The following is a 24400-nucleotide window of genomic DNA, read 5'->3' as shown; positions in this document are numbered from 1 at the left end:
TTATGTTACTTGCCATTCATTGTTTTTCTTGCAATGCAGCAATAAATATCTTGAACGAAATAATCCAAGCTGATCTTCTGGCTTGTTGTTCAGAGGATAGGAAAAGGGCTATTTTGTGGAACCTACTCAATGTTTCTATGCTAATTAACTGTCCAAACTCATACCTACCTCTACTTCTAATTTACCAACACTCTCCTCTCGCTACCCAACATGCATCGCTGCCTTTTCGTTAACTTTACGCGGACTTTTCTAAATGAATGCTCGCAGTGTTGATTTGCACATTACTTTGGTTAAAAAGCTTCACCTGTTGTGTAGTCCCCTTGTTTAGTGGTTTGAGAGGGTTTTAAGCATGATTTGGGAACACACCGTCAGTGAGGTCAGTAGCGCAGACCCTAAAGTCTTCAACTCCACGGAACATGAAGTCAGCTTTGCGCAGTGGCAGTATCGTAGCCTATGAGGTTTATCCGAGGCGCGATTATTGCTAGTTGAAAACTTTACCCAATACCCCGCCGTAACGACTTGCAATATAGTCGGTACTGGCAATTTTTGACAGTCTCTACGGGGACTGACAAGTCTGGTTAAAAATAGGTTTGTTAGAGTGCTTTTTGGTTGGTGTCATTAGGGATGAGGTACATGCAATGCAGTGTTTTATATACTTTCGGACTTAAAATAGAAGCGAGGTCTTTGAGTCTAATAAGCACGCAACCACAAGGGGGGAATCTGTTGTTGACCAGTTCATAGCTTGATCCTGTACAGCTAAAACTTAATGAAATAAGACTTTTACAATAGCATTGCTTTCTAAGACTCATATACATCGATTTCCAGTAATATCGAAGTGCATCACTAGGATTATATTGTTTTTAAACATGATCTCGCGTTTGTTATTACTGGTTCGTTTCTAGGTCAAATGTACAAGATCAAAGCTGACTAGTAATGAAGTAAGGGTTAAGCAGCAAAATGTCACATTATGCTTTGTAACGAATTCTGTTAAGTGCCAAGCTGCTTAGCATTAGCACCAAACTTACTCATTCATCTTACTTTCTGTTTCTTCCCGCTCGGAGTCAAGGTGGGACCGGAGCCTATCCAAAATTATTGCACGTATGGCAGGAGAACCCCCTTGACAGGGCACGAGTCACAGGGTTACTGGATCAGTCAACTGCTGGAATCATCGCAGATTTCCTAATGTTTTCTTTTTGACCCAATAATAAAATTCAGTTTCAGTTGGATCAGTTTGTTTGCTTTCATTTGTTCTTTTTTTTTCGAATTAAAATCTCTTTACGGTTTCCCTCTGAATATTAAACCATCCATCTTCTCTGCGTTTTTTGTAGTTTACTGCAAGACAACCCTTTGTTATTTTTGCTCAATAGCGTGCAGGCTGCTGCTCTCTGTCGCTTTCAGTCCCGGGGGTGCGCGACCGCCTCTGTGATGACGTCACAGAGAAACCCGTCTATACCCAGGGTCAAGTCAGGCAAATACAACAAATGAGTCACATAAACACCGAGGTTTATAAGAAGGACTAGGAAACCACGAATTATCTACAGTGGGGTGTCCACGTGTAGAACCCGCTAAGGCATTACAGCGACATTTGTTTTGATTGGATGTGGAAAGCTGTTAAACTCAGTGTTCACTATAGAAAGTACAGCGACAGCTCTTTTGATTATCGGAACAAGCTTCTGCGAAAACCTGTTACAGTCAGTGTTCACAATAGAAAGTATCCTAGCCTAAAATAGCGTATATAAAACTCCCGTGCTTAACCCTCAGAAAGTTTCACTGCGTCACATTTCAAAAGGATAAAACATAAGCAAAAAGAAACCTATGAAGCGGATCTGGGATTTGGGATCAGATATTGTCACCCAAAATACACATAAATAGGACTTATAAAATCCTAATCCCAGATCCGTAACTGCTGTCAACACGACATCTCCTAATTTTCGGCACCTATATGAACTGGTAATGTCAATTAATGGAGCACAAAGACCACGCCTGTTAAGGTATTGATTTGTTATTTTTTTTAATCGCTGGTTAACATAGCACAGTGATATAGATAATACGTCTAATTAAATGAACTGTTTCATTATTTCATTTACTAAAACTATTTTACTTCCAAGCCCAGGTGAACTCTCCACACAACTTAGAATTGAATAGTAAATAACAATCACAGATATGAACTCACCGACAAATGCATATGGGTATATTTTTTACACAAAACCATATTCTGTGGTTGCTCCTGGGCAGTCAACCCTGTCTCGCCTGCAGCTGGTCCAAAACACAGTGGCTAGGTTGGTACCAGAAAAAAGGAAGCATTTTCCACTCCTTTTTAAATTAGAGGTCCTCTGTTTACCAGTTTTAGCTACCGGATACAGTTTAATGATTTAATCAGGGGTGGCATCATAAAGCAGCCTGGGATTTGGATACACCAAATTCAAAGCGGTCCCTGCAGAGACTTTCTGAACACTTCCCCTGCCTGACTTAGGAGAATCCCTTTTGTTAAAACAAATGCATAACACAAACATCATTAATCTTACATAAGCATCAATTTTCGTTGCATTTCTGAAATTCATGATTGCATATGAGGTGTTTTATGTTACTTGCCATTCATTTTTTTTCTTGCAATGCAGCAATAAATATCTTGAACGAAATAATCCAAGCTGATCTTCTGGCTTGTTGTTCAGAGGATAGGAAAAGTGCTATTTTGTGGAACCTACTCAATGTTTCTATGCTAATTAACTGTCCAAACTCATACCTACCTCTACTTCTAATTTACCAACACTCTCCTCTCGCTACCCAACATGCATCGCTGCCTTTTCGTTAACTTTACGCGGACTTTTCTAAATGAATGCTCGCAGTGTTGATTTGCACATTACTTTGGTTAAAAAGCTTCACCTGTTGTGTAGTCCCCTTGTTTAGTGGTTTGAGAGGGTTTTAAGCATGATTTGGGAACACACCGTCAGTGAGGTCAGTAGCGCAGACCCTAAAGTCTTCAACTCCACGGAACGTGAAGTCAGCTTTGCGCAGTGGCAGTATCATAGCCTATGAGGTTTATCCGAGGCGCGATTATTGCTAGTTGAAAACTTTACCCAATACCCCGCCGTAACGACTCGCAATATAGTCGGTACTGGCAATTTTTGACAGTCTCGACGGGGACTGACAAGTCTGGTTAAAAATAGGTTTGTTAGAGTGTTTTTTGGTTGGCGTCATTAGGGATGTGGTACATGCAATTCAGTGTTTTAAATACTTTCGGACTTAAAATAGAAGCGAGGTCTTTGAGTCTAATAAGCACGCAACCACAAGGGGGGAATCTGTTGTTGACCAGTTCATAGCTTGATCCTGTACAGCTAAAACTTAATGAAATAAGACTTTTACAATAGCATTGCTTTCTAAGACTCATATACATCGACTTCCAGTAATATCGAAGTGCATCACTAGGATTATATTGTTTTTAAACATGACCTCGCGTTTGTTATTACTGGTTCGTTTCTAGGTCAAATGTACAAGATCAAAGCTGACTAGTAATGAAGTAAGGGTTAAGCAGCAAAATGTCACATTATGCTTTGTAACGAATTCTGTTAAGTGCCAAGCTGCTTAGCATTAGCACCAAACTTACTCATTCATCTTACTTTCTGTTTCTTCCCGCTCGGAGTCACGGTGGGACCGGAGCCTATCCAAAATTATTGCACGTATGGCAGGAGAACCCCCTTGACAGGGCACGAGTCACAGGGTTACTGGATCAGTCAACTGCTGGAATCATCGCAGATTTCCTAATGTTTTCTTTTTGACCCAATAATAAAATTCAGTTTCAGTTTTGTAGTTTACTGCAAGACAACCCTTTGTTATTTTTGCTCAATAGCGTGCAGGCTGCTGCTCTCTGTCGCTTTCTGTCCCGGGGGTGCGCGACCGCCTCTGTGATGACGTCACAGAGAAACCCGTCTATACCCAGGGTCAAGTCAGGCAAATACAACAAATGAGTCACATAAACACCGAGGTTTATAAGAAGGACTAGGAAACCACGAATTATCTACAGTGGGGTGTCCACGTGTAGAACCCGCTAAGCCATTACAGCGACATTTGTTTTGATTGGATGTGGAAAGCTGTTAAACTCAGTGTTCACTATAGAAAGTACAGCGACAGCTCTTTTGATTATCGGAACAAGCTTCTGCGAAAACCTGTTACAGTCAGTGTTCACAATAGAAAGTATCCTAGCCTAAAACAGCGTATATAAAACTCCCGTGCTTAACCCTCAGAAAGTTTCACTGCGTCACATTTCAAAAGGATAAAACATAAGCAAAAAGAAACCTATGAAGCGGATCTGGGATTTGGGATCAGATATTGTCACCCAAAATACACATAAATAGGACTTATAAAATCCTAATCCCAGATCCGTAACTGCTGTCAACACGACATCTCCTAATTTTCGGCACCTATATGAACTGGTAATGTCAATTAATGGAGCACAAAGACCACGCCTGTTAAGGTATTGATTTGTTATTTTTTTTAATCGCTGGTTAACATAGCACAGTGATATAGATAATACGTCTAATTAAATGAACTGTTTCATTATTTCACTTACTAAAACTATTTTACTTCCAAGCCCAGGTGAACTCTCCACACAACTTAGAATTGAATAGTAAATAACAATCACAGATATGAACTCACCGACAAATGCATATGGGTATATTTTTTACACAAAACCATATTCTGTGGTTGCTCCTGGGCAGTCAACCCTGTCTCGCCTGCAGCTGGTCCAAAACACAGTGGCTAGGTTGGTACCAGAAAAAAGGAAGCATTTTCCACTCCTTTTTAAATTAGAGGTCCTCTGTTTACCAGTTTTAGCTACCGGATACAGTTTAATGATTTAATCAGGGGTGGCATCATAAAGCAGCCTGGGATTTGGATACACCAAATTCAAAGCGGTCCCTGCAGAGACTTTCTGAACACTTCCCCTGCCTGACTTCGGAGAATCCCTTTTGTTAAAACAAATGCATAACACAAACATCATTAATCTTACATAAGCATCAATTTTCGTTGCATTTCTGAAATTCATGATTGCATATGATGTGTTTTATGTTACTTGCCATTCATTTTTTTTCTTGCAATGCAGCAATAAATATCTTGAACGAAATAATCCAAGCTGATCTTCTGGCTTGTTGTTCAGAGGATAGGAAAAGTGCTATTTTGTGGAACCTACTCAATGTTTCTATGCTAATTAACTGTCCAAACTCATACCTACCTCTACTTCTAATTTACCAACACTCTCCTCTCGCTACCCAACATGCATCGCTGCCTTTTCGTTAACTTTACGCGGACTTTTCTAAATGAATGCTCGCAGTGTTGATTTACACATTACTTTGGTTAAAAAGCTTCACCTGTTGTGTAGTCCCCTTGTTTAGTGGTTTTAGAGGGTTTTAAGCATGATTTGGGAACACACCGTCAGTGAGGTCAGTAGCGCAGGCCCTAAAGTCTTCAACTCCACGGAACGTGAAGTCAGCTTTACGCAGTGGCAGTATCGTAGCCTATGAGGTTTATCCGAGGCGCGATTATTGCTAGTTGAAAACTTTACCCAATACTCCGCCGTAACGAATTGCAATATAGTCGGTACTGGCAATTTTTGATAGTCTCTACGGGGACTGACGAGTCTGGTTAAAAATAGGTTTGTTAGAGTGTTTTTTGGTTGGCGTCATTAGGGATGTGGTACATGCAATGCAGTGTTTTATATACTTTCGGACTTAAAATAGAAACGAGGTCTTTGAGTCTAATAAGCACGCAACCACAAGGGGGGAATCTGTTATTGACCAGTTCATAGCTTGATCCTATACAGCTAAAACTTAATGAAATAAGACTTTTACAATAGCATTGCTTTCTAAGACTCATATACATCGATTTCCAGTAATATCGAAGTGCATCACTAGGATTATATTGTTTTTAAACATGACCTCGCGTTTGTTATTACTGGTTCGTTTCTAGGTCAAATGTACAAGATCAAAGCTGACTAGTAATGAAGTAAGGGTTAAGCAGCAAAATGTCACATTATGCTTTGTAACGAATTCTGTTAAGTGCCAAGCTGCTTAGCATTAGCACCAAACTTACTCATTCATCTTACTTTCTGTTTCTTCCCGCTCGGAGTCACGGTGGGACCGGAGCCTATCCAAAATTATTGCACGTATGGCAGGAGAACCCCCTTGACAGGGCACGAGTCACAGGGTTACTGGATCAGTCAACTGCTGGAATCATCGCAGATTTCCTAATGTTTTCTTTTTGACCCAATAATAAAATTCAGTTTCAGTTGGATCAGTTTGTTTGCTTTCATTTGTTCTTTTTTTCGATTTAAATTCTCTTTACGGTTTCCCTCTAAATATTATACCATCCATCTTCTCTGCGTTTTTTGTAGTTTACTGCAAGACAACCCTTTGTTATTTTTGCTCAATAGCGTGCAGGCTGCTGCTCTCTGTCGCTTTCTGTCCCGGGGGTGCGCGACCGCCTCTGTGATGACGTCACAGAGAAACCCGTCTATACCCAGGGTCAAGTCAGGCAAATACAACAAATGAGTCACATAAACACCGAGGTTTATAAGAAGGACTAGGAAACCACGAATTATCTACAGTGGGGTGTCCACGTGTAGAACCCGCTAAGCCATTACAGCGACATTTGTTTTGATTGGATGTGGAAAGCTGTTAAACTCAGTGTTCACTATAGAAAGTACAGCGACAGCTCTTTTGATTATCGGAACAAGCTTCTGCGAAAACCTGTTACAGTCAGTGTTCACAATAGAAAGTATCCTAGCCTAAAACAGCGTATATAAAACTCCCGTGCTTAACCCTCAGAAAGTTTCACTGCGTCACATTTCAAAAGGATAAAACATAAGCAAAAAGAAACCTATGAAGCGGATCTGGGATTTGGGATCAGATATTGTCACCCAAAATACACATAAATAGGACTTATAAAATCCTAATCCCAGATCCGTAACTGCTGTCAACACGACATCTCCTAATTTTCGGCACCTATATGAACTGGTAATGTCAATTAACGGAGCACAAAGACCACGCCTGTTAAGGTATTGATTTGTTATTTTTTTTATCGCTGGTTAACATAGCACAGTGATATAGATAATACGTCTAATTAAATGAACTGTTTCATTATTTCATTTACTAAAACTATTTTACTTCCAAGCCCAGGTGAACTCTCCACACAACTTAGAATTGAATAGTAAATAACAATCACAGATATGAACTCACCGACAAATGCATATGGGTATATTTTTTACAAAAAACCATTTTCTGTAGTTGCTCCTGGGCAGTCAACCCTGTCTCGCCTGCAGCTGGTCCAAAACACAGTGGCTAGGTTGGTACCAGAAAAAAGGAAGCATTTTCCACTCCTTTTTAAATTAGAGGTCCTCTGTTTACCAGTTTTAGCTACCGGATACAGTTTAATGATTTAATCAGGGGTGGCATCATAAAGCAGCCTGGGATTTGGATACACCAAATTCAAAGCGGTCCCTGCAGAGACTTTCTGAACACTTCCCCTGCCTGACTTAGGAGAATCCCTTTTGTTAAAACAAATGCATAACACAAACATCATTAATCTTACATAAGCATCAATTTTCGTTGCATTTCTGAAATTCATGATTGCATATGAGGTGTTTTATGTTACTTGCCATTCATTTTTTTTCTTGCAATGCAGCAATAAATATCTTGAACGAAATAATCCAAGCTGATCTTCTGGCTTGTTGTTCAGAGGATAGGAAAAGGGCTATTTTGTGGAACCTACTCAATGTTTCTATGCTAATTAACTGTCCAAACTCATATCTACCTCTACTTCTAATTTACCAACACTCTCCTCTCGCTACCCAACATGCATCGCTGCCTTTTCGTTAACTTTACGCGGACTTTTCTAAATGAATGCTCGCAGTGTTGATTTGCACATTACTTTGGTTAAAAAGCTTCACCTGTTGTGTAGTCCCCTTGTTTAGTGGTTTGAGAGGGTTTTAAGCATGATTTGGGAACACACCGTCAGTGAGGTCAGTAGCGCAGACCCTAAAGTCTTCAACTCCACGGAACGTGAAGTCAGCTTTGCGCAGTGGCAGTATCGTAGCCTATGAGGTTTATCCGAGGCGCGATTATTGCTAGTTGAAAACTTTACCCAATACCCCGCCGTAACGACTTGCAATATAGTCGGTACTGGCAATTTTTGACAGTCTCTACGGGGACTGACGAGTCTGGTTAAAAATAGGTTTGTTAGAGTGTTTTTTGGTTGGCGTCATTAGGGATGTGGTACATGCAATGCAGTGTTTTATATACTTTCGGACTTAAAATAGAAGCGAGGTCTTTGAGTCTAATAAGCACGCAACCATAAGGGGGGAATCTGTTGTTGACCAGTTCATAGCTTGATCCTGTACAGCTAAAACTTAATGAAATAAGACTTTTACAATAGCATTGCTTTCTAAGACTCATATACATCGACTTCCAGTAATATCGAAGTGCATCACTAGGATTATATTGTTTTTAAACATGACCTCGCGTTTGTTATTACTGGTTCGTTTCTAGGTCAAATGTACAAGATCAAAGCTGACTAGTAATGAAGTAAGGGTTAAGCAGCAAAATGTCACATTATGCTTTGTAACGAATTTGTAACGAAGTGCCAAGCTGCTTAGCATTAGCACCAAACTTACTCATTCATCTTACTTTCTGTTTCTTCCCGCTCGGAGTCACGGTGGGACCGGAGCCTATCCAAAATTATTGCACGTATGGCAGGAGAACCCCCTTGACAGGGCACGAGTCACAGGGTTACTGGATCAGTCAACTGCTGGAATCATCGCAGATTTCCTAATGTTTTCTTTTTGACCCAATAATAAAATTCAGTTTCAGTTGGATCAGTTTGTTTGCTTTCATTTGTTCTTTTTTTCGATTTAAATTCTCTTTACGGTTTCCCTCTGAATATTAAACCATCCATCTTCTCTGCGTTTTTTGTAGTTTACTGCAAGACAACCCTTTGTTATTTTTGCTCAATAGCGTGCAGGCTGCTGCTCTCTGTCGCTTTCTGTCCCGGGGGTGCGCGACCGCCTCTGTGATGACGTCACAGAGAAACCCGTCTATACCCAGGGTCAAGTCAGGCAAATACAACAAATGAGTCACATAAACACCGAGGTTTATAAGAAGGACTAGGAAACCACGAATTATCTACAGTGGGGTGTCCACGTGTAGAACCCGCTAAGCCATTACAGCGACATTTGTTTTGATTGGATGTGGAAAGCTGTTAAACTCAGTGTTCACTATAGAAAGTACAGCGACAGCTCTTTTGATTATCGGAACAAGCTTCTGCGAAAACCTGTTACAGTCAGTGTTCACAATAGAAAGTATCCTAGCCTAAAACAGCGTATATAAAACTCCCGTGCTTAACCCTCAGAAAGTTTCACTGCGTCACATTTCAAAAGGATAAAACATAAGCAAAAAGAAACCTATGAAGCGGATCTGGGATTTGGGATCAGATATTGTCACCCAAAATACACATAAATAGGACTTATAAAATCCTAATCCCAGATCCGTAACTGCTGTCAACACGACATCTCCTAATTTTCGGCACCTATATGAACTGGTAATGTCAATTAATGGAGCACAAAGACCACGCCTGTTAAGGTATTGATTTGTTATTTTTTTTAATCGCTGGTTAACATAGCACAGTGATATAGATAATACGTCTAATTAAATGAACTGTTTCATTATTTCACTTACTAAAACTATTTTACTTCCAAGCCCAGGTGAACTCTCCACACAACTTAGAATTGAATAGTAAATAACAATCACAGATATGAACTCACCGACAAATGCATATGGGTATATTTTTTACACAAAACCATATTCTGTGGTTGCTCCTGGGCAGTCAACCCTGTCTCGCCTGCAGCTGGTCCAAAACACAGTGGCTAGGTTGGTACCAGAAAAAAGGAAGCATTTTCCACTCCTTTTTAAATTAGAGGTCCTCTGTTTACCAGTTTTAGCTACCGGATACAGTTTAATGATTTAATCAGGGGTGGCGTCATAAAGCAGCCTGGGATTTGGATACACCAAATTCAAAGCGGTCCCTGCAGAGACTTTCTGAACACTTCCCCTGCCTGACTTCGGAGAATCCCTTTTGTTAAAACAAATGCATAACACAAACATCATTAATCTTACATAAGCATCAATTTTCGTTGCATTTCTGAAATTCATGATTGCATATGAGGTGTTTTATGTTACTTGCCATTCATTTTTTTTCTTGCAATGCAGCAATAAATATCTTGAACGAAATAATCCAAGCTGATCTTCTGGCTTGTTGTTCAGAGGATAGGAAAAGTGCTATTTTGTGGAACCTACTCAATGTTTCTATGCTAATTAACTGTCCAAACTCATACCTACCTCTACTTCTAATTTACCAACACTCTCCTCTCGCTACCCAACATGCATCGCTGCCTTTTCGTTAACTTTACGCGGACTTTTCTAAATGAATGCTCGCAGTGTTGATTTGCACATTACTTTGGTTAAAAAGCTTCACCTGTTGTGTAGTCCCCTTGTTTAGTGGTTTTAGAGTGTTTTAAGCATGATTTGGGAACACACCGTCAGTGAGGTCAGTAGCGCAGACCCTAAAGTCTTCAACTCCACGGAACGTGAAGTCAGCTTTGCGCAGTGGCAGTATCGTAGCCTATGCGGTTTATCCGAGGCGCGATTATTGCTAGTTGAAAACTTTACCCAATACCCCGTCGTAACGACTTGCAATATAGTCGGTACTGGCAATTTTTGAAAGTCTCTACGGGGACTGACGAGTCTGGTTAAAAATAGGTTTGTTAGAGTGTTTTTTGGTTGGCGTCATTAGGGATGTGGTACATGCAATGCAGTGTTTTATATACTTTCAGACTTAAAATAGAAGCGAGGTCTTTGAGTCTAATAAGCACGCAACCACAAGGGGGGAATCTGTTGTTGACCAGTTCATAGCTTGATCCTGTACAGCTAAAACTTAATGAAATAAGACTTTTACAATAGCATTGCTTTCTAAGACTCATATACATCGACTTCCAGTAATATCGAAGTGCATCACTAGGATTATATTGTTTTTAAACATGACCTCGCGTTTGTTATTACTGGTTCGTTTCTAGGTCAAATGTACAAGATCAAAGCTGACTAGTAATGAAGTAAGGGTTAAGTAGCAAAATGTCACATTATGCTTTGTAACGAATTCTGTTAAGTGCCAAGCTGCTTAGCATTAGCACCAAACTTACTCATTCATCTTACTTTCTGTTTCTTCCCGCTCGGAGTCACGGTGGGACCGGAGCCTATCCAAAATTATTGCACGTATGGCAGGAGAACCCCCTTGACAGGGCACGAGTCACAGGGTTACTGGATCAGTCAACTGCTGGAATCATCGCAGATTTCCTAATGTTTTCTTTTTGACCCAATAATAAAATTCAGTTTCAGTTGGATCAGTTTGTTTGCTTTCATTTGTTCTTTTTTTTTCGAATTAAAATCTCTTTACGGTTTCCCTCTGAATATTAAACCATCCATCTTCTCTGCGTTTTTTGTAGTTTACTGCAAGACAACCCTTTGTTATTTTTGCTCAATAGCGTGCAGGCTGCTGCTCTCTGTCGCTTTCTGTCCCGGGGGTGCGCGACCGCCTCTGTGATGACGTCACAGAGAAACCCGTCTATACCCAGGGTCAAGTCAGGCAAATACAACAAATGAGTCACATAAACACCGAGGTTTATAAGAAGAACTAGGAAACCACGAATTATCTACAGTGGGGTGTCCACGTGTAGAACCCGCTAAGCCATTACAGCGACATTTGTTTTGATTGGATGTGGAAAGCTGTTAAACTCAGTGTTCACTATAGAAAGTACAGCGACAGCTCTTTTGATTATCGGAACAAGCTTCTGCGAAAACCTGTTACAGTCAGTGTTCACAATAGAAAGTATCCTAGCCTAAAACAGCGTATATAAAACTCCCGTGCTTAACCCTCAGAAAGTTTCACTGCGTCACATTTCAAAAGGATAAAACATAAGCAAAAAGAAACCTATGAAGCGGATCTGGGATTTGGGATCAGATATTGTCACCCAAAATACACATAAATAGGACTTATAAAATCCTAATCCCAGATCCGTAACTGCTGTCAACAGGACATCTCCTAATTTTCGGCACCTATATGAACTGGTAATGTCAATTAATGGAGCACAAAGACCACGCCTGTTAAGGTATTGATTTGTTATTTTTTTTCATCGCTGGTTAACATAGCACAGTGATATAGATAATACGTCTAATTAAATGAACTGTTTCATTATTTCATTTACTAAAACTATTTTACTTCCAAGCCCAGGTGAACTCTCCACACAACTTAGAATTGAATAGTAAATAACAATCACAGATATGAACTCACCGACAAATGCATATGGGTATATTTTTTACAAAAAACCATTTTCTGTAGTTGCTCCTGGGCAGTCAACCCTGTCTCGCCTGCAGCTGGTCCAAAACACAGTGGCTAGGTTGGTACCAGAAAAAAGGAAGCATTTTCCACTCCTTTTTAAATTAGAGGTCCTCTGTTTACCAGTTTTAGCTACCGGATACAGTTTAATGATTTAATCAGGGGTGGCATCATAAAGCAGCCTGGGATTTGGATACACCAAATTCAAAGCGGTCCCTGCAGAGACTTTCTGAACACTTCCCCTGCCTGACTTAGGAGAATCCCTTTTGTTAAAACAAATGCATAACACAAACATCATTAATCTTACATAAGCATCAATTTTCGTTGCATTTCTGAAATTCATGATTGCATATGAGGTGTTTTATGTTACTTGCCATTCATTTTTTTTCTTGCAATGCAGCAATAAATATCTTGAACGAAATAATCCAAGCTGATCTTCTGGCTTGTTGTTCAGAGGATAGGAAAAGGGCTATTTTGTGGAACCTACTCAATGTTTCTATGCTAATTAACTGTCCAAACTCATACCTACCTCTACTTCTAATTTACCAACACTCTCCTCTCGCTACCCAACATGCATCGCTGCCTTTTCGTTAACTTTACGCGGACTTTTCTAAATGAATGCTCGCAGTGTTGATTTGCACATTACTTTGGTTAAAAAGCTTCACCTGTTGTGTAGTCCCCTTGTTTAGTGGTTTGAGAGGGTTTTAAGCATGATTTGGGAACACACCGTCAGTGAGGTCAGTAGCGCAGACCCTAAAGTCTTCAACTCCACGGAACGTGAAGTCAGCTTTGCGCAGTGGCAGTATCGTAGCCTATGAGGTTTCTCCGAGGCGCGATTATTGCTAGTTGAAAACTTTACCCAATACCCCGCCGTAACGACTTGCAATATAGTCGGTACTGGCAATTTTTGACAGTCTCTACGGGGACTGACGAGTCTGGTTAAAAATAGGTTTGTTAGAGTGCTTTTTGGTTGGCGTCATTAGGGATGTGGTACATGCAATGCAGTGTTTTATATACTTTCGGACTTAAAATAGAAGCGAGGTCTTTGAGTCTAATAAGCACGCAACCACAAGGGGGGAATCTGTTGTTGACCAGTTCATAGCTTGATCCTGTACAGCTAAAACTTAATGAAATAAGACTTTTACAATAGCATTGCTTTCTAAGACTCATATACATCGACTTCCAGTAATATCGAAGTGCATCACTAGGATTATATTGTTTTTAAACATGACCTCGCGTTTGTTATTACTGGTTAGTTTCTAGGTCAAATGTACAAGATCAAAGCTGACTAGTAATGAAGTAAGGGTTAAGCAGCAAAATGTCACATTATGCTTTGTAACGAATTCTGTTAAGTGCCAAGCTGCTTAGCATTAGCACCAAACTTACTCATTCATCTTACTTTCTGTTTCTTCCCGCTCGGAGTCACGGTGGGACCGGAGCCTATCCAAAATTATTGCACGTATGGCAGGAGAACCCCCTTGACAGGGCACGAGTCACAGGGTTACTGGATCAGTCAACTGCTGGAATCATCGCAGATTTCCTAATGTTTTCTTTTTGACCCAATAATAAAATTCAGTTTCAGTTGGATCAGTTTGTTTGCTTTCATTTGTTCTTTTTTTTTCGAATTAAAATCTCTTTACGGTTTCCCTCTGAATATTAAACCATCCATCTTCTCTGCGTTTTTTGTAGTTTACTGCAAGACAACCCTTTGTTATTTTTGCTCAATAGCGTGCAGGCTGCTGCTCTCTGTCGCTTTCTGTCCCGGGGGTGCGCGACCGCCTCTGTGATGACGTCACAGAGAAACCCGTCTATACCCAGGGTCAAGTCAGGCAAATACAACAAATGAGTCACATAAACACCGAGGTTTATAAGAAGGACTAGGAAACCACGAATTATCTACAGTGGGGTGTCCACGTGTAGAACCCGCTAAGCCATTACAGCGACATTTGTTTTGATTGGATGTGGAAAGCTGTTAAACTCAGTGTTCACTATAGAAAGTACAGCGACAGCTCTTTTGATTATCGGAACAAGCTTCTGCGAAAACCTGTTACAGTCAGTGTTCACAATAGAAAGTATCCTAGCCTAAAACAGCGTATATAAAACTCCCGTGCTTAACCCTCAGAAAGTTTCACTGCGTCACATTTCAAAAGGATAAAACATAAGCAAAAAGAAACCTATGAAGCGGATCTGGGATTTGGGATCAGATATTGTCACCCAAAATACACATAAATAGGACTTATAAAATCCTAATCCCAGATCCGTAACTGCTGTCAACAGGACATCTCCTAATTTTCGGCACCTATATGAACTGGTAATGTCAATTAATGGAGCACAAAGACCACGCCTGTTAAGGTATTGATTTGTTATTTTTTTTCATCGCTGGTTAACATAGCACAGTGATATAGATAATACGTCTAATTAAATGAACTGTTTCATTATTTCATTTACTAAAACTATTTTACTTCCAAGCCCAGGTGAACTCTCCACACAACTTAGAATTGAATAGTAAATAACAATCACAGATATGAACTCACCGACAAATGCATATGGGTATATTTTTTACAAAAAACCATTTTCTGTAGTTGCTCCTGGGCAGTCAACCCTGTCTCGCCTGCAGCTGGTCCAAAACACAGTGGCTAGGTTGGTACCAGAAAAAAGGAAGCATTTTCCACTCCTTTTTAAATTAGAGGTCCTCTGTTTACCAGTTTTAGCTACCGGATACAGTTTAATGATTTAATCAGGGGTGGCATCATAAAGCAGCCTGGGATTTGGATACACCAAATTCAAAGCGGTCCCTGCAGAGACTTTCTGAACACTTCCCCTGCCTGACTTAGGAGAATCCCTTTTGTTAAAACAAATGCATAACACAAACATCATTAATCTTACATAAGCATCAATTTTCGTTGCATTTCTGAAATTCATGATTGCATATGAGGTGTTTTATGTTACTTGCCATTCATTTTTTTTCTTGCAATGCAGCAATAAATATCTTGAACGAAATAATCCAAGCTGATCTTCTGGCTTGTTGTTCAGAGGATAGGAAAAGTGCTATTTTGTGGAACCTACTCAATGTTTCTATGCTAATTAACTGTCCAAACTCATACCTACCTCTACTTCTAATTTACCAACACTCTCCTCTCGCTACCCAACATGCATCGCTGCCTTTTCGTTAACTTTACGCGGACTTTTCTAAATGAATGCTCGCAGTGTTGATTTGCACATTACTTTGGTTAAAAAGCTTCACCTGTTGTGTAGTCCCCTTGTTTAGTGGTTTGAGAGGGTTTTAAGCATGATTTGGGAACACACCGTCAGTGAGGTCAGTAGCGCAGACCCTAAAGTCTTCAACTCCACGGAACGTGAAGTCAGCTTTGCGCAGTTGCAGTATCGTAGCCTATGAGGTTTATCCGAGGCGCGATTATTGCTAGTTGAAAACTTTACCCAATACCCCGCCGTAACGACTTGCAATATAATCGGTACTGGCAATTTTTGACAGTCTCTACGGGGACTGACGAGTCTGGTTAAAAATAGGTTTGTTAGAGTGTTTTTTGGTTGGCGTCATTAGGGATGTGGTACATGCAATGCAGTGTTTTATATACTTTCGGACTTAAAATAGAAGCGAGGTCTTTGAGTCTAATAAGCACGCAACCACAAGGGGGGAATCTGTTGTTGACCAGTTCATAGCTTGATCCTGTACAGCTAAAACTTAATGAAATAAGACTTTTACAATAGCATTGCTTTCTAAGACTCATATACATCGACTTCCAGTAATATCGAAGTGCATCACTAGGATTATATTGTTTTTAAACATGACCTCGCGTTTGTTATTACTGGTTAGTTTCTAGGTCAAATGTACAAGATCAAAGCTGACTAGCAATGAAGTAAGGGTTAAGCAGCAAAATGTCACATTATGCTTTGTAACGAATTCTGTTAAGTGCCAAGCTGCTTAGCATTAGCACCAAACTTACTCATTCATCTTACTTTCTGTTTCTTCCCGCTCGGAGTCACGGTGGGACCGGAGCCTATCCAAAATTATTGCACGTATGGCAGGAGAACCCCCTTGACAGGGCACGAGTCACAGGGTTACTGGATCAGTCAACTGCTGGAATCATCGCAGATTTCCTAATGTTTTCTTTTTGACCCAATAATAAAATTCAGTTTCAGTTGGATCAGTTTGTTTGCTTTCATTTGTTCTTTTTTTTTCGAATTAAAATCTCTTTACGGTTTCCCTCTGAATATTAAACCATCCATCTTCTCTGCGTTTTTTGTAGTTTACTGCAAGACAACCCTTTGTTATTTTTGCTCAATAGCGTGCAGGCTGCTGCTCTCTGTCGCTTTCTGTCCCGGGGGTGCGCGACCGCCTCTGTGATGACGTCACAGAGAAACCCGTCTATACCCAGGGTCAAGTCAGGCAAATACAACAAATGAGTCACATAAACACCGAGGTTTATAAGAAGGACTAGGAAACCACGAATTATCTACAGTGGGGTGTCCACGTGTAGAACCCGCTAAGCCATTACAGCGACATTTGTTTTGATTGGATGTGGAAAGCTGTTAAACTCAGTGTTCACTATAGAAAGTACAGCGACAGCTCTTTTGATTATCGGAACAAGCTTCTGCGAAAACCTGTTACAGTCAGTGTTCACAATAGAAAGTATCCTAGCCTAAAACAGCGTATATAAAACTCCCGTGCTTAACCCTCAGAAAGTTTCACTGCGTCACATTTCAAAAGGATAAAACATAAGCAAAAAGAAACCTATGAAGCGGATCTGGGATTTGGGATCAGATATTGTCACCCAAAATACACATAAATAGGACTTATAAAATCCTAATCCCAGATCCGTAACTGCTGTCAACAGGACATCTCCTAATTTTCGGCACCTATATGAACTGGTAATGTCAATTAATGGAGCACAAAGACCACGCCTGTTAAGGTATTGATTTGTTATTTTTTTTCATCGCTGGTTAACATAGCACAGTGATATAGATAATACGTCTAATTAAATGAACTGTTTCATTATTTCATTTACTAAAACTATTTTACTTCCAAGCCCAGGTGAACTCTCCACACAACTTAGAATTGAATAGTAAATAACAATCACAGATATGAACTCACCGACAAATGCATATGGGTATATTTTTTACAAAAAAACATTTTCTGTAGTTGCTCCTGGGCAGTCAACCCTGTCTCGCCTGCAGCTGGTCCAAAACACAGTGGCTAGGTTGGTACCAGAAAAAAGGAAGCATTTTCCACTCCTTTTTAAATTAGAGGTCCTCTGTTTACCAGTTTTAGCTACCGGATACAGTTTAATGATTTAATCAGGGGTGGCATCATAAAGCAGCCTGGGATTTGGATACACCAAATTCAAAGCGGTCCCTGCAGAGACTTTCTGAACACTTCCCCTGCCTGACTTAGGAGAATCCCTTTTGTTAAAACAAATGCATAACACAAACATCATTAATCTTACATAAGCATCAATTTTCGTTGCATTTCTGAAATTCATGATTGCATATGAGGTGTTTTATGTTACTTGCCATTCATTTTTTTTCTTGCAATGCAGCAATAAATATCTTGAACGAAATAATCCAAGCTGATCTTCTGGCTTGTTGTTCAGAGGATAGGAAAAGGGCTATTTTGTGGAACCTACTCAATGTTTCTATGCTAATTAACTGTCCAAACTCATACCTACCTCTACTTCTAATTTACCAACACTCTCCTCTCGCTACCCAACATGCATCGCTGCCTTTTCGTTAACTTTACGCGGACTTTTCTAAATGAATGCTCGCAGTGTTGATTTGCACATTACTTTGGTTAAAAAGCTTCACCTGTTGTGTAGTCCCCTTGTTTAGTGGTTTGAGAGGGTTTTAAGCATGATTTGGGAACACACCGTCAGTGAGGTCAGTAGCGCAGACCCTAAAGTCTTCAACTCCACGGAACGTGAAGGCAGCTTTGCGCAGTTGCAGTATCGTAGCCTATGAGGTTTATCCGAGGCGCGATTATTGCTAGTTGAAAACTTTACCCAATACCCCGCCGTAACGACTTGCAATATAGTCGGTACTGGCAATTTTTGACAGTCTCTACGGGGACTGACGAGTCTGGTTAAAAATAGGTTTGTTAGAGTGTTTTTTGGTTGGCGTCATTAGGGATGTGGTACATGCAATGCAGTGTTTTATATACTTTCGGACTTAAAATAGAAGCGAGGTCTTTGAGTCTAATAAGCACGCAACCACAAGGGGGGAATCTGTTGTTGACCAGTTCATAGCTTGATCCTGTACAGCTAAAACTTAATGAAATAAGACTTTTACAATAGCATTGCTTTCTAAGACTCATATACATCGACTTCCAGTAATATCGAAGTGCATCACTAGGATTATATTGTTTTTAAACATGACCTCGCGTTTGTTATTACTGGTTCGTTTCTAGGTCAAATGCTACAAGATCAAAGCTGACTAGTAATGAAGTAAGGGTTAAGCAGCAAAATGTCACATTATGCTTTGTAACGAATTCTGTTAAGTGCCAAGCTGCTTAGCATTAGCACCAAACTTACTCATTCATCTTACTTTCTGTTTCTTCCCGCTCGGAGTCACGGTGGGACCGGAGCCTATCCAAAGTTATTGCACGTATGGCAGGAGAACCCCCTTGACAGGGCACGAGTCACAGGGTTACTGGATCAGTCAACTGCTGGAATCATCGCAGATTTCCTAATGTTTTCTTTTTGACCCAATAATAAAATTCAGTTTCAGTTGGATCAGTTTGTTTGCTTTCATTTGTTCTTTTTTTTTCGATTTAAATTCTCTTTACGGTTTCCCTCTGAATATTAAACCATCCATCTTCTCTGCGTTTTTTGTAGTTTACTGCAAGACAACCCTTTGTTATTTTTGCTCAATAGCGTGCAGGCTGCTGCTCTCTGTCGCTTTCTGTCCCGGGGGTGCGCGACCGCCTCTGTGATGACGTCACAGAGAAACCCGTCTATACCCAGGGTCAAGTCAGGCAAATACAACAAATGAGTCACATAAACACCGAGGTTTATAAGAAGGACTAGGAAACCACGAATTATCTACAGTGGGGTGTCCACGTGTAGAACCCGCTAAGCCATTACAGCGACATTTGTTTTGATTGGATGTGGAAAGCTGTTAAACTCAGTGTTCACTATAGAAAGTACAGCGACAGCTCTTTTGATTATCGGAACAAGCTTCTGCGAAATCCTGTTACAGTCAGTGTTCACAATAAAAAGTATCCTAGCCTAAAACAGCGTATATAAAACTCCCGTGCTTAACCCTCAGAAAGTTTCACTGCGTCACATTTCAAAAGGATAAAACATAAGCAAAAAGAAACCTATGAAGCGGATCTGGGATTTGGGATCAGATATTGTCACCCAAAATACACATAAATAGGACTTCCTAATCCTAATCCCAGATCCGTAACTGCTGTCAACACGACATCTCCTAATTTTCGGCACCTATATGAACTGGTAATGTCAATTAATGGAGCACAAAGACCACGCCTGTTAAGGTATTGATTTGTTATTTTTTTCATCGCTGGTTAACATAGCACAGTGATATAGATAATACGTCTAATTAAATGAACTGTTTCATTATTTCATTTACTAAAACTATTTTACTTCCAAGCCCAGGTGAACTCTCCACACAACTTAAAATTGAATAGTAAATAACAATCACAGATATGAACTCACCGACAAATGCATATGGGTATATTTTTTACACAAAACCATATTCTGTGGTTGCTCCTGGGCAGTCAACCCTGTCTCGCCTGCAGCTGGTCCAAAACACAGTGGCTAGGTTGGTACCAGAAAAAAGGAAGCATTTTCCACTCCTTTTTAAATTAGAGGTCCTCTGTTTACCAGTTTTAGCTACCGGATACAGTTTAATGATTTAATCAGGGGTGGCATCATAAAGCAGCCTGGGATTTGGATACACCAAATTCAAAGCGGTCCCTGCAGAGACTTTCTGAACACTTCCCCTGCCTGACTTAGGAGAATCCCTTTTGTTAAAACAAATGCATAACACAAACATCATTAATCTTACATAAGCATCAATTTTGGTTGCATTTCTGAAATTCATGATTGCATATGAGGTGTTTTATGTTACTTGCCATTCATTTTTTTTTCTTGTAATGCAGCAATCAATATCTTGAACGAAATAATCCAAGCTGATCTTCTGGCTTGTTGTTCAGAGGATAGGAAAAGGGCTATTTTGTGGAACCTACTCAATGTTTCTATGCTAATTAACTGTCCAAACTCATACCTACCTCTACTTCTAATTTACCAACACTCTCCTCTCGCTACCCAACATGCATCGCTGCCTTTTCGTTAACTTTACGCGGACTTTTCTAAATGAATGCTCGCAGTGTTGATTTGCACATTACTTTGGCTAAAAAGCTTCACCTGTTGTGTAGTCCCCTTGTTTAGTGGTTTGAGAGGGTTTTAAGCATGATTTGGGAACACACCGTCAGTGAGGTCAGTAGCGCAGACCCTAAAGTCTTCAACTCCACGGAACGTGAAGTCAGCTTTGCGCAGTGGCAGTATCGTAGCCTATGAGGTTTATCCGAGGCGCGATTATTGCTAGTTGAAAACTTTACCCAATACCCCGCCGTAACGACTTGCAATATAGTCGGTACTGGCAATTTTTGACAGTCTCTACGGGGACTGACGAGTCTGGTTAAAAATAGGTTTGTTAGAGTGTTTTTTGGTTGGCGTCATTAGGGATGTGGTACATGCAATGCAGTGTTTTATATACTTTCGGACTTAAAATAGAAGCGAGGTCTTTGAGTCTAATAAGCACGCAACCACAAGGGGGGAATCTGTTGTTGACCAGTTCATAGCTTGATCCTGTACAGCTAAAACTTAATGAAATAAGACTTTTACAATAGCATTGCTTTCTAAGACTCATATACATCGACTTCCAGTAATATCGAAGTGCATCGCTAGGATTATATTGTTTTTAAACATGACCTCGCGTTTGTTATTACTGGTTCGTTTCTAGGTCAAATGCTACAAGATCAAAGCTGACTAGTAATGAAGTAAGGGTTAAGCAGCAAAATGTCACATTATGCTTTGTAACGAATTCTGTTAAGTGCCAAGCTGCTTAGCATTAGCACCAAACTTACTCATTCATCTTACTTTCTGTTTCTTCCCGCTCGGAGTCACGGTGGGACCGGAGCCTATCCAAAATTATTGCACGTATGGCAGGAGAACCCCCTTGACAGGGCACGAGTCACAGGGTTACTGGATCAGTCAACTGCTGGAATCATCGCAGATTTCCTAATGTTTTCTTTTTGACCCAATAATAAAATTCAGTTTCAGTTGGATCAGTTTGTTTGCTTTCATTTGTTCTTTTTTTTCGATTTAAATTCTCTTTACGGTTTCCCTCTGAATATTAAACCATCCATCTTCTCTGCGTTTTTTGTAGTTTACTGCAAGACAACCCTTTGTTATTTTTGCTCAATAGCGTGCAGGCTGCTGCTCTCTGTCGCTTTCTGTCCCGGGGGTGCGCGACCGCCTCTGTGATGACGTCACAGAGAAACCCGTCTATACCCAGGGTCAAGTCAGGCAAATACAACAAATGAGTCACATAAACACCGAGGTTTATAAGAAGGACTAGGAAACCACGAATTATCTACAGTGGGGTGTCCACGTGTAGAACCCGCCAAGCCATTACAGCGACATTTGTTTTGATTGGATGTGGAAAGCTGTTAAACTCAGTGTTCACTATAGAAAGTACAGCGACAGCTCTTTTGATTATCGGAACAAGCTTCTGCGAAAACCTGTTATAGTCAGTGTTCACAATAAAAAGTATCCTAGCCTAAAACAGCGTATATAAAACTCCCGTGCTTAACCCTCAGAAAGTTTCACTGCATCACATTTCAAAAGGATAAAACATAAGCAAAAAGAAACCTATGAAGCGGATCTGGGATTTGGGATCAGATATTGTCACCCAAAATACACATAAATAGGACTTATAAAATCCTAATCCCAGATCCGTAACTGCTGTCAACACGACATCTCCTAATTTTCGGCACCTATATGAACTGGTAATGTCAATTAATGGAGCACAAAGACCACGCCTGTTAAGGTATTGATTTGTTATTTTTTTTCATCGCTGGTTAACATAGCACAGTGATATAGATAATACGTCTAATTAAATGAACTGTTTCATTATTTCATTTACTAAAACTATTTTACTTCCAAGCCCAGGTGAACTCTCCACACAACTTAGAATTGAATAGTAAATAACAATCACAGATATGAACTCACCGACAAATGCATATGGGTATATTTTTTACACAAAACCATATTCTGTGGTTGCTCCTGGGCAGTCAACCCTGTCTCGCCTGCAGCTGGTCCAAAACACAGTGGCTAGGTTGGTACCAGAAAAAAGGAAGCATTTTCCACTCCTTTTTAAATTAGAGGTCCTCTGTTTACCAGTTTTAGCTACCGGATACAGTTTAATGATTTAATCAGGGGTGGCATCATAAAGCAGCCTGGGATTTGGATACACCAAATTCAAAGCGGTCCCTGCAGAGACTTTCTGAACACTTCCCCTGCCTGACTTAGGAGAATCCCTTTTGTTAAAACAAATGCATAACACAAACATCATTAATCTTACATAAGCATCAATTTTCGTTGCATTTCTGAAATTCATGATTGCATATGAGGTGTTTTATGTTACTTGCCATTCATTTTTTTTTCTTGTAATGCAGCAATAAATATCTTGAACGAAATAATCCAAGCTGATCTTCTGGCTTGTTGTTCAGAGGATAGGAAAAGTGCTATTTTGTTTAACCTACTCAATGTTTCTATGCTAATTAACTGTCCAAACTCATACCTACCTCTACTTCTAATTTACCAACACTCTCCTCTCGCTACCCAACATGCATCGCTGCCTTTTCGTTAACTTTACGCGGACTTTTCTAAATGAATGCTCGCAGTGTTGATTTGCACATTACTTTGGTTAAAAAGCTTCACCTGTTGTGTAGTCCCCTTGTTTAGTGGTTTGAGAGGGTTTTAAGCATGATTTGGGAACACACCGTCAGTGAGGTCACTAGCGCAGACCCTAAAGTCTTCAACTCCACGGAACGTGAAGTCAGCTTTGCGCAGTGGCAGTATCGTAGCCTATGAGGTTTATCCGAGGCGCGATTATTGCTAGTTGAAAACTTTACCCAATACCCCGCCGTAACGACTTGCAATATAGTCGGTACTGGCAATTTTTGACAGTCTCTACGGGGACTGACAAGTCTGGTTAAAAATAGGTTTGTTAGAGTGCTTTTTGGTTGGCGTCATTAGGGATGAGGTACATGCAATGCAGTGTTTTATATACTTTCGGACTTAAAATAGAAGCGAGATCTTTGAGTCTAATAAGCACGCAACCACAAGGGGGGAATCTGTTGTTGACCAGTTCATAGCTTGATCCTGTACAGCTAAAACTTAATGAAATAAGACTTTTACAATAGCATTGCTTTCTAAGACTCATATACATCGACTTCCAGTAATATCGAAGTGCATCACTAGGATTATATTGTTTTTAAACATGACCTCGCGTTTGTTATTACTGGTTCGTTTCTAGGTCAAATGCTACAAGATCAAAGCTGACTAGTAATGAAGTAAGGGTTAAGCAGCAAAATGTCACATTATGCTTTGTAACGAATTCTGTTAAGTGCCAAGCTGCTTAGCATTAGCACCAAACTTACTCATTCATCTTACTTTCTGTTTCTTCCCGCTCGGAGTCACGGTGGGACCGGAGCCTATCCAAAATTATTGCACGTATGGCAGGAGAACCCCCTTGACAGGGCACGAGTCACAGGGTTACTGGATCAGTCAACTGCTGGAATCATCGCAGATTTCCTAATGTTTTCTTTTTGACCCAATAATAAAATTCAGTTTCAGTTGGATCAGTTTGTTTGCTTTCATTTGTTCTTTTTTTTTCGATTTAAATTCTCTTTACGGTTTCCCTC

At 40.1% G+C, this 24400-nt stretch overlaps 10 non-coding genes across 10 annotated transcripts; all 10 read left to right on the top strand.

The window, feature by feature from the left end:
• The first annotated feature begins 424 nt into the window (after positions 1 to 424).
• LOC140550396 (U4 spliceosomal RNA) lies at positions 425 to 565 on the top strand. The gene has a single exon (XR_011979100.1). It is a non-coding gene; the product is annotated as a U4 spliceosomal RNA (small nuclear RNA).
• A 2438-nt stretch (positions 566 to 3003) lies between these two features.
• On the top strand, positions 3004 to 3144 carry LOC140550447 (U4 spliceosomal RNA). Its single transcript, XR_011979148.1, has one exon. It is a non-coding gene; the product is annotated as a U4 spliceosomal RNA (small nuclear RNA).
• Positions 3145 to 5483: 2339 nt separating this feature from the next.
• LOC140550448 (U4 spliceosomal RNA) lies at positions 5484 to 5624 on the top strand. Its single transcript, XR_011979149.1, has one exon. It is a non-coding gene; the product is annotated as a U4 spliceosomal RNA (small nuclear RNA).
• Positions 5625 to 8059: 2435 nt separating this feature from the next.
• LOC140550395 (U4 spliceosomal RNA) lies at positions 8060 to 8200 on the top strand. The gene has a single exon (XR_011979099.1). It is a non-coding gene; the product is annotated as a U4 spliceosomal RNA (small nuclear RNA).
• A 2438-nt stretch (positions 8201 to 10638) lies between these two features.
• LOC140550438 (U4 spliceosomal RNA) lies at positions 10639 to 10779 on the top strand. Its single transcript, XR_011979140.1, has one exon. It is a non-coding gene; the product is annotated as a U4 spliceosomal RNA (small nuclear RNA).
• Positions 10780 to 13217: 2438 nt separating this feature from the next.
• LOC140550397 (U4 spliceosomal RNA) lies at positions 13218 to 13358 on the top strand. Its single transcript, XR_011979101.1, has one exon. It is a non-coding gene; the product is annotated as a U4 spliceosomal RNA (small nuclear RNA).
• Positions 13359 to 15796: 2438 nt separating this feature from the next.
• LOC140550449 (U4 spliceosomal RNA) lies at positions 15797 to 15937 on the top strand. The gene has a single exon (XR_011979150.1). It is a non-coding gene; the product is annotated as a U4 spliceosomal RNA (small nuclear RNA).
• A 2438-nt stretch (positions 15938 to 18375) lies between these two features.
• On the top strand, positions 18376 to 18516 carry LOC140550433 (U4 spliceosomal RNA). The gene has a single exon (XR_011979135.1). It is a non-coding gene; the product is annotated as a U4 spliceosomal RNA (small nuclear RNA).
• A 2438-nt stretch (positions 18517 to 20954) lies between these two features.
• LOC140550393 (U4 spliceosomal RNA) lies at positions 20955 to 21095 on the top strand. Its single transcript, XR_011979097.1, has one exon. It is a non-coding gene; the product is annotated as a U4 spliceosomal RNA (small nuclear RNA).
• A 2439-nt stretch (positions 21096 to 23534) lies between these two features.
• Positions 23535 to 23675, top strand: LOC140550392 (U4 spliceosomal RNA). The gene has a single exon (XR_011979096.1). It is a non-coding gene; the product is annotated as a U4 spliceosomal RNA (small nuclear RNA).
• Positions 23676 to 24400: the final 725 nt, after the last annotated feature.

The sequence above is a fragment of the Salminus brasiliensis genome, chromosome 2 (assembly GCF_030463535.1).
Source record: "Salminus brasiliensis chromosome 2, fSalBra1.hap2, whole genome shotgun sequence".
In the NCBI taxonomy this organism is placed as follows: domain Eukaryota; kingdom Metazoa; phylum Chordata; class Actinopteri; order Characiformes; family Bryconidae; genus Salminus; species Salminus brasiliensis.
The sequence above is the reverse complement of the archived record's forward strand: the minus strand, read 5'-3'. Positions and strand labels throughout refer to the sequence as shown.